The sequence below is a fragment of the Callospermophilus lateralis genome, chromosome X (assembly GCF_048772815.1).
Source record: "Callospermophilus lateralis isolate mCalLat2 chromosome X, mCalLat2.hap1, whole genome shotgun sequence".
Classification (NCBI taxonomy): Eukaryota; Metazoa; Chordata; class Mammalia; order Rodentia; family Sciuridae; genus Callospermophilus; species Callospermophilus lateralis.
This window is the reverse complement of record NC_135325.1, coordinates 59,231,317-59,238,230: the sequence shown is the minus strand read 5'-3', so window position 1 is coordinate 59,238,230 and position 6,914 is coordinate 59,231,317. Positions and strand designations below refer to the sequence as shown.

At 37.1% G+C, this 6,914-nt stretch overlaps 1 pseudogene; it reads left to right on the top strand.

Annotated features, from left to right (window-relative positions):
• Window positions 1-5,408: 5,408 nt before the first annotated feature.
• On the top strand, window positions 5,409-6,437 carry LOC143639252 (lysophosphatidic acid receptor 1 pseudogene; annotated as a pseudogene).
• Window positions 6,438-6,914: the final 477 nt, after the last annotated feature.

Here is a 6,914-nt window from a genome sequence, read left to right as displayed (position 1 = left end):
ATTAAACAACTCAGTGAGACCTTGTCTCTAAATAAAATACAAAAATGGGGCTGGTGATGTGGTTCAGTGGTTGAGTGCCCCTGGGTTCAATCCCTGGTACCCAGAAAAAAAAAAAAGCCAGCCTCAAAAAAAAAAAAAAAAAAAAGAGAAAAAAAAGAAGAGAAGTGCTAAGCAACTCTAAATAAAATATAAAAAAGGGCTGGGGATGTGGATCAGTGGTTGAGAGCTCCTGGGTTCAATACCAGTACCAAAAAAAAATCATGACTTCTGTTCAATAACTGAAAGCATGCTTAAATTTCAAAAGAACTTTTCTTGTACAGTGTGGGGTATTGAATCCAAGGCTTCACACATCCTGGGAAAACACCCTACCACTGAGCTTCTTAATTTTAACAAGACTTGTATTTTATACCCAGAGCCAGGCTGACAAAGATAGTTTTCTTTATCAACAGCCCTAATAGAATTGAAGACAATTATTAAGACTTGTCATCGTGCTAAATGCTTTTTGAATTGAATTAGTTTGTGTGGCCTGTCATGACAAAATACCATGGATTGGGTGGGTTAGACACAGAAATTTATCTCTTCACAGTTCTGGAGACCAGAATTTCAAGATCAAGGTACTGCTAGATTTGTTTTTTTCCTGAGTCCCCACCCCTCCTCTTTCCTCTCTCTCCTTGGTTTGCTGACAACTGTTTCCTTTCTGTGTCTTCATATGTTTTTTCCTCTCTGTACACACATATCCCTGGTGCTTCTTCAAAGATCCAAATTCCCTCTTCTCATAATGATACAATCATATTGGATTAGGGTTCACCCTTATACCCTTAGATTAAGGTGATCACCCCTTTAAAGGCCCTATGTCTATGGAGATAATATAATCACATCCTAAGATATTGTGGGTTAGGGCATCAGCTTACAAATTTTGGAGGGAAACATGCATTATCTGATTTCTCTAATATTGTGAAATACATTCATTCCTCATTTTTAAAAATATTTTTGTACTCATAGATAGACAAAATACCTTTATTTTATTTGTTTATTTTTATGTGGTTCCCGGGAACCAACCCAGTATCTCACGCATGCTAGGCAAGTGCTCTACCACTGAGCCACAAACCTGGCCCACATTCATTCCTCATTTTTACCTCCCAAATTCCCCCTTTTGCATCAATCTCTCCCTAACCTCCAACCACCTTCCTCCATTTCCTGCTCACATTCCCATCCAGTTATAGACACACAATAGTCTGTTTATAGAAAAGGTTAATGTCACAATTATTTATTTCATATATTTGTGCTTGCTTAATGTTAAGAGGTGCTTGGTTAACCCTTTTTCTAATTCTGACGTATTTCAATCCTTTCTTGGGTAGAAAATCTGCTGAAATTGAAGCGAAGCAGCCTACTGAATTGAACAGGACACTGCATCCTGTGCCTGATGAGAAATGCCTGGGGAGGGCCCTGGACATAGGATTTACACCTAAAGCTCCACAAAGCTAGAACGGAAGGTCTGCTCTGCCATTTGGGAATATATCCATGATTTTCTTCATTTATGATTACTTAACTTTAAAAAAATAATAGACTCAATTTTTTTAGGGCAGTTTTTAGGTTCATGGAAAAATGGAGCAGTAATGGGGCTGGGGCTGGGGCTCAGTTGCAGAGCACTCGGCTAGCATGCATGAGGCACTGGGTTCGATCCTCAGCACAACATAAATGTAAAATAAAGACATTGAGTCCACCTAAAACTAAAAAAAAATAAATATTTTTATAAAATGGAGCAGTAAGTATAGAAAGTTCCTATTGACCTTCTCTTTGCCCATCCCCCCTCACAAAAAAATTCCCCTATTATCAAAATCTTGCATTTGTGTGGTACATTTGTTACAGTTGATGAGCCAAGATTGAATACCATGTTATTATTATTGAGTAAAGTCGATAGTTTAGTTTACATTGGGTACACTTGAAGGTTTTGTTTTACTGTTGTTTTGGTTTCATGGAGGATTTTGTTTGGTTGGTTAGGTTTTTTTTTTTTTTTTTTTTTTTTTGGAGGGGGTTGTTTTTGCTGTACTAGGGATTGAACACAGGATCTTGCATCTGCTTGGAAGGTGTTATACCACTGAGATACAGCCCCAGCCCTTATTTTATTATTTATTTTTAATATTTCTAGTTGTAGATGGACACAATACCTTTATTTCATTTATTTATTTTTATGTGGTGCTAATGTTTGAACTCAGCACCTCACAAGTGCTCCACCACTGAGCTACAACCCCAGACCTCTTATTTTATCTTGAGACAGTGTCTCATCACGTTGCCCAGGTTGGCCTTGAATTTGTGATCCTCCTACTTCAGCCTCCCAAGTAATCGGATTAGAGGTATGTACCACAATGACCATCTTTATCTATAGGTTTTTACAAGTATATAATGACATCATCCATCATCACAGTATCATACATGCTAGTTTCCAAAACCTCAAAATCCCTGTGATCTACCTCTTCATCCCTCCCTCCCCATCCCTTACCCTGGGCACCCACTAATACTATTACTGTCACTGTTATTTTGCCTTTTCAAGAATGTTATGTATTTAGACTCATACAGTATGTACCCATTTTTGAATTGGCTTCTTTCACTTAGCAATATACATTTAAAGTTTCTCCACAACTCTTTGATAGCTTATTCTTTTTATCACTGAATAAGATTACAGTGTCTGAATGTACCACAATTTATCCATTGACCTATTGAAAGATGTCATGGTTACTTTCAAATTTTTAAAATTATGAATAAAGCTGCTATAAATATTCATGTGATTTGGAAAATTTAGGTTTGTTTGTTTCTTTGTTTGTGGCACTGGGAATTGAACCCAGGGTAGCTCTATCACTGAGCCACACCCCCAGCCCTTTTTATTTTATTTTTTCTTTTGGGATAGGGTCTCACTAAGTTGCTGAGGCTGGCCTTAAACTTATAATCCTCCTGCCTCAGTTTCCAGAGTTACTGAGATTAAAGTGTATGCTATTATTCCCAGGTTATGCAAAGGTTTTTGTGTGGATGATTTAGCTTTTATTTAAAAAAAATTCTGAAATAATTTAAAATATTTTTTTAGTTGTAGATGGACACAATAGCTTTATTTGTTTATTTTTATGTGGTGCTGAGGATTAAACCCAGTGCCTCACACATGCTAAGCAAGCACTCTACCACTGAGCTACCGCCCCAGCCCCTGAAATACATTTTGATGTTAGTTTTCATTGCAAAATAATATTTGCTTGCTCCTACACATTCAAACGTTACAGAAATGAATAAATTAAAAAGTGAAAGCTGGTCCCTGCCATTCTCCAACCTTTTAAAACTATCATAAAATAATATATATTTATTATAGAAAATCTGGGAGACAGAAAAGTAAAATGAAGAAAATTGATCCCTAGTGCCACCTCACAAAGACAACTTATCATTAACATTTTAGTGCATTTCCAGTGCTTAAGGATATAAAAAAAATTTTGTCATTATAATTGTCTTAGAGCCAGGCGTGGTGGCTCATGACCATAATCCCAGTGGTTGTGGAGGCTGAGACAGGAGAATTGCGAGTTCAAAGCCAACCTTAGCAACAGTGAGGTGCTAAGTAACTCAGTGAGACCCTGTCTCTAATTAAACAATACAAAATAAGGCTGGGGATGTGGCTCAGTGGTCGAGTGCCCAGAGTTCATCCCAGTACCAAAAATAATAATTGTCTTAGAGACTGACTTACACACACACACACACACACACACACACACACAAATAGTATAGACTATCTAAGAAAAAAATTGGAAAATAAAGATATATTAACAGAAAAATAATTTAAACCACTCAAACTTTTACCACCCAATGATAATCACTGTTAATATTTTGGTGTGTGTGTCCTTATAGATTTACATCTTTATATAGGGATGCATATATATGAACATGGGATCATCCTAGACATACTGTTTTGTAATTTTCTTTTTTCAGTTTATAATACTTTGTAACATCTTTCCATTTTAATAAATGCATAAATTTATACTTCATATATGAGGCCTGCCATATATGGGGCCAATTCTACTTAATGGGCATTATTTTATTTTGTCAGTGTACTATTGCTGAACATTATACAGATTCCAAGTTTTCACCATTATGAATAATGTTTCAGGAAATAGCCTTGTATATCTTTAAGTGTTTGTCCAATTATTTCCTGACTATAAATACCTAGCAGTCAAAATACAAGGACAAAGAATATGGGCACTGAAAATCTATTAAATGGAAAATACATACATATGTACATACATATATAGTTGACCAAGATTTAAATCACACAAAAATTATACACAATAAAAAATAAATCTCCCTCTTACCCATACTTTCCAAGTCACTCATTGTTTTATATATAAATTATAGCATAATATACATATGAATTTGCTTTTTTCTTTGCTTAATATGTCTTGGACAGATTTCCCTGTCAGTATAGATGTCTTATTTTTATTTTATTTTGCATATTAAAAATGAACAATGAGGGGCTGGGGTTGTGGCTCAATGGTAGAGTGCTTGCCTAACATGCGTGAGGCACTGGGTTCAATCCCTGGCACCATATAAAAATTAAAAAAACAAATAAAATAAAGGTATTGTGTCCATTTACAACTAAAAAAATGAATAATGAACCTTGAAGACATTATTTTAAGTGAAATAAGCCAGACACAAAAGGACAAATATCATGATTCTTCTTATATGAAATACCTAGTCATTAAAGTCATAGAAATAGAAAGTAGAAGAGTAGTTACCAGAGGTTGGGAGGATAGGAGTTGGAGACTTATTGTTTAATGTGTACAGGTGTCAGTTTGGAATGATGAAAAATTTTTGGAGACATGTGATGGTGATGGTTGAACAACAATGTGAACATACTTACTGCCACTGACCTATATACTTAAAAAATATTTAAAATGGGTATTTAGGCTATAGTTCAGTAGTAGATGAATTTTCTAGTATGTGAGAGATCCTGGGTTCAATTCCCAGGTGTATAGAAAAAGTGGTTAAATGGGGCTGGGAACATGGCTCAGTAGTAGAGCACTTGCCTACCATGAACAAAGCCTTGGGTTCACTTCCCAAAACCAAGAAAAATAAATGGTCAAAAACAGAAGACAGGGACTTAGGCGAGCCACACATTTAATTGTTGAGCTTCCACCATATACTGGAGGACAGTAGAAAACGAGACATGTAAGGCCCCCCTCTGACATGGAGTTTCCATTTGACCTGAAGTTTGTTTGAAATTCCTTCAAGTAGGGGGTCCACAGTTTCTCCTAGTATGACTGTGATCTGGTTAGCAACTACAGAAAAAAAAAATGAATAATGAACCTACAGAATTGGCTCCTGTGTGTGTGGCACTATAGTGCTGAAGCATGATCACTTCCCACAACTACAGAGCTATTATGGCTGCTGAATCTACTTCTACTCCCTGTAATTTCACAGTTCCAGTTCATAGCCATGAATCAACCATGGCATTTCTACAATGATTCTATCACCTTCTTCTATAACCAGAGTGGACAGTATGTTGCCACAGAATAAAACACAGTCAGAAAGCTGGTTTGTGTCTTCATCATGTTGGCCAACCTACTCATCATGGTGGTAATCTACATCAATTGCTGCTTCCATTTCCTATTTATTACTTTAATGGTTAATTTGGCTGCTGCAGATTTCTTTGCTTGGTTGGTCTACTTCCATGTAATGTTCAACATAGGTCTTAATACCATTACCACATGGCTCCTCCATCAAAGCCTCATTGACACCATCCTGATAGCATCTGTGGCCAATGGCTATTTCAGTCAACGAACACATTACAGTTTTCTGCATGCAGCTCCATCTACAGATGAGCAACTGGCAGGTTATGGTGTCATTGTAGTCATCTGGTCTATGGACATCATTATGGGTGCTATACCCAGTGTGCATCTGTGATATCAAAAATTGTTCCAACATGGCACCCCTCTACAATGACTCTTACTTAGTCTTCTGGGCCATTTTCATTTTGGTGATCTTTGTGGTAACGGTGGTTATCTTTGCTTACATCTTTGGGTATGTTCCCCAGAAGACTATGAGAATGTATCAGCACAGTTCTGGACCCTGGCAGAATCAGGACACCATGATGAATCTATTGAAACTCTGGTCATTAAGCTTGGTGCTTTTATCACCTGCTGGACTCCTGGATTGGTCTGGTTACTACTATATGTGTGTTGTCCATAGTGTGATGTTCTGGCCTTTTCCTCCTCCTTGCTGAATTCAACATGAACCCCACCATGTACTCCTACCAAGACAAGGAGATGAGTACTGCCTTCAGACAGATCCTCTGCTGCCAGCACAGTGAGAACACCAGCAGCACCATGGAAGGCTCAGATTTCTCTGCTTCCTTCTTCAAACACGCCATCTTGGCTGAAGTTCACAGCAATGACCACTCTGTGGTTTAGAAAGGAAATTAAGATGCAAAGTCAACTGTCCTTTACAGAGAGATGGACTGCCTTCCCCCAGGTAATTGCCAGGGCAAAGTGGGGAGTGAGAGAGGAGAGAAAGAAATTCTTGTACTTCAACACTAACTAATGGCAGTATTTGTTCCTAGACCCCAAGAGACTTGATATTCATTGAAAATTAGCTGACGTGACAACTTTCTTCCTGATCCTCATTCCTTTGAAAGTAGAAAGTGTAGTTCTTGTGATGGAATTGAGGAATGGACTCTGGAATTCCATTTAAATTACACTAACTAGACTTGAAAAGATTTTCTGTGGTTTGGTGCAAGTCAGAATAAATTCTGACGAATTAAAGCCACAACTTCATTTACATACAGGCTTCTCTTTTTCTTTTTTAAGGATGCATTTCATTTAATAAACATGTTTATGTCTACCGGTATGTTTATGATGGATAAGAATAGTCTGTTAAACTACCATAAT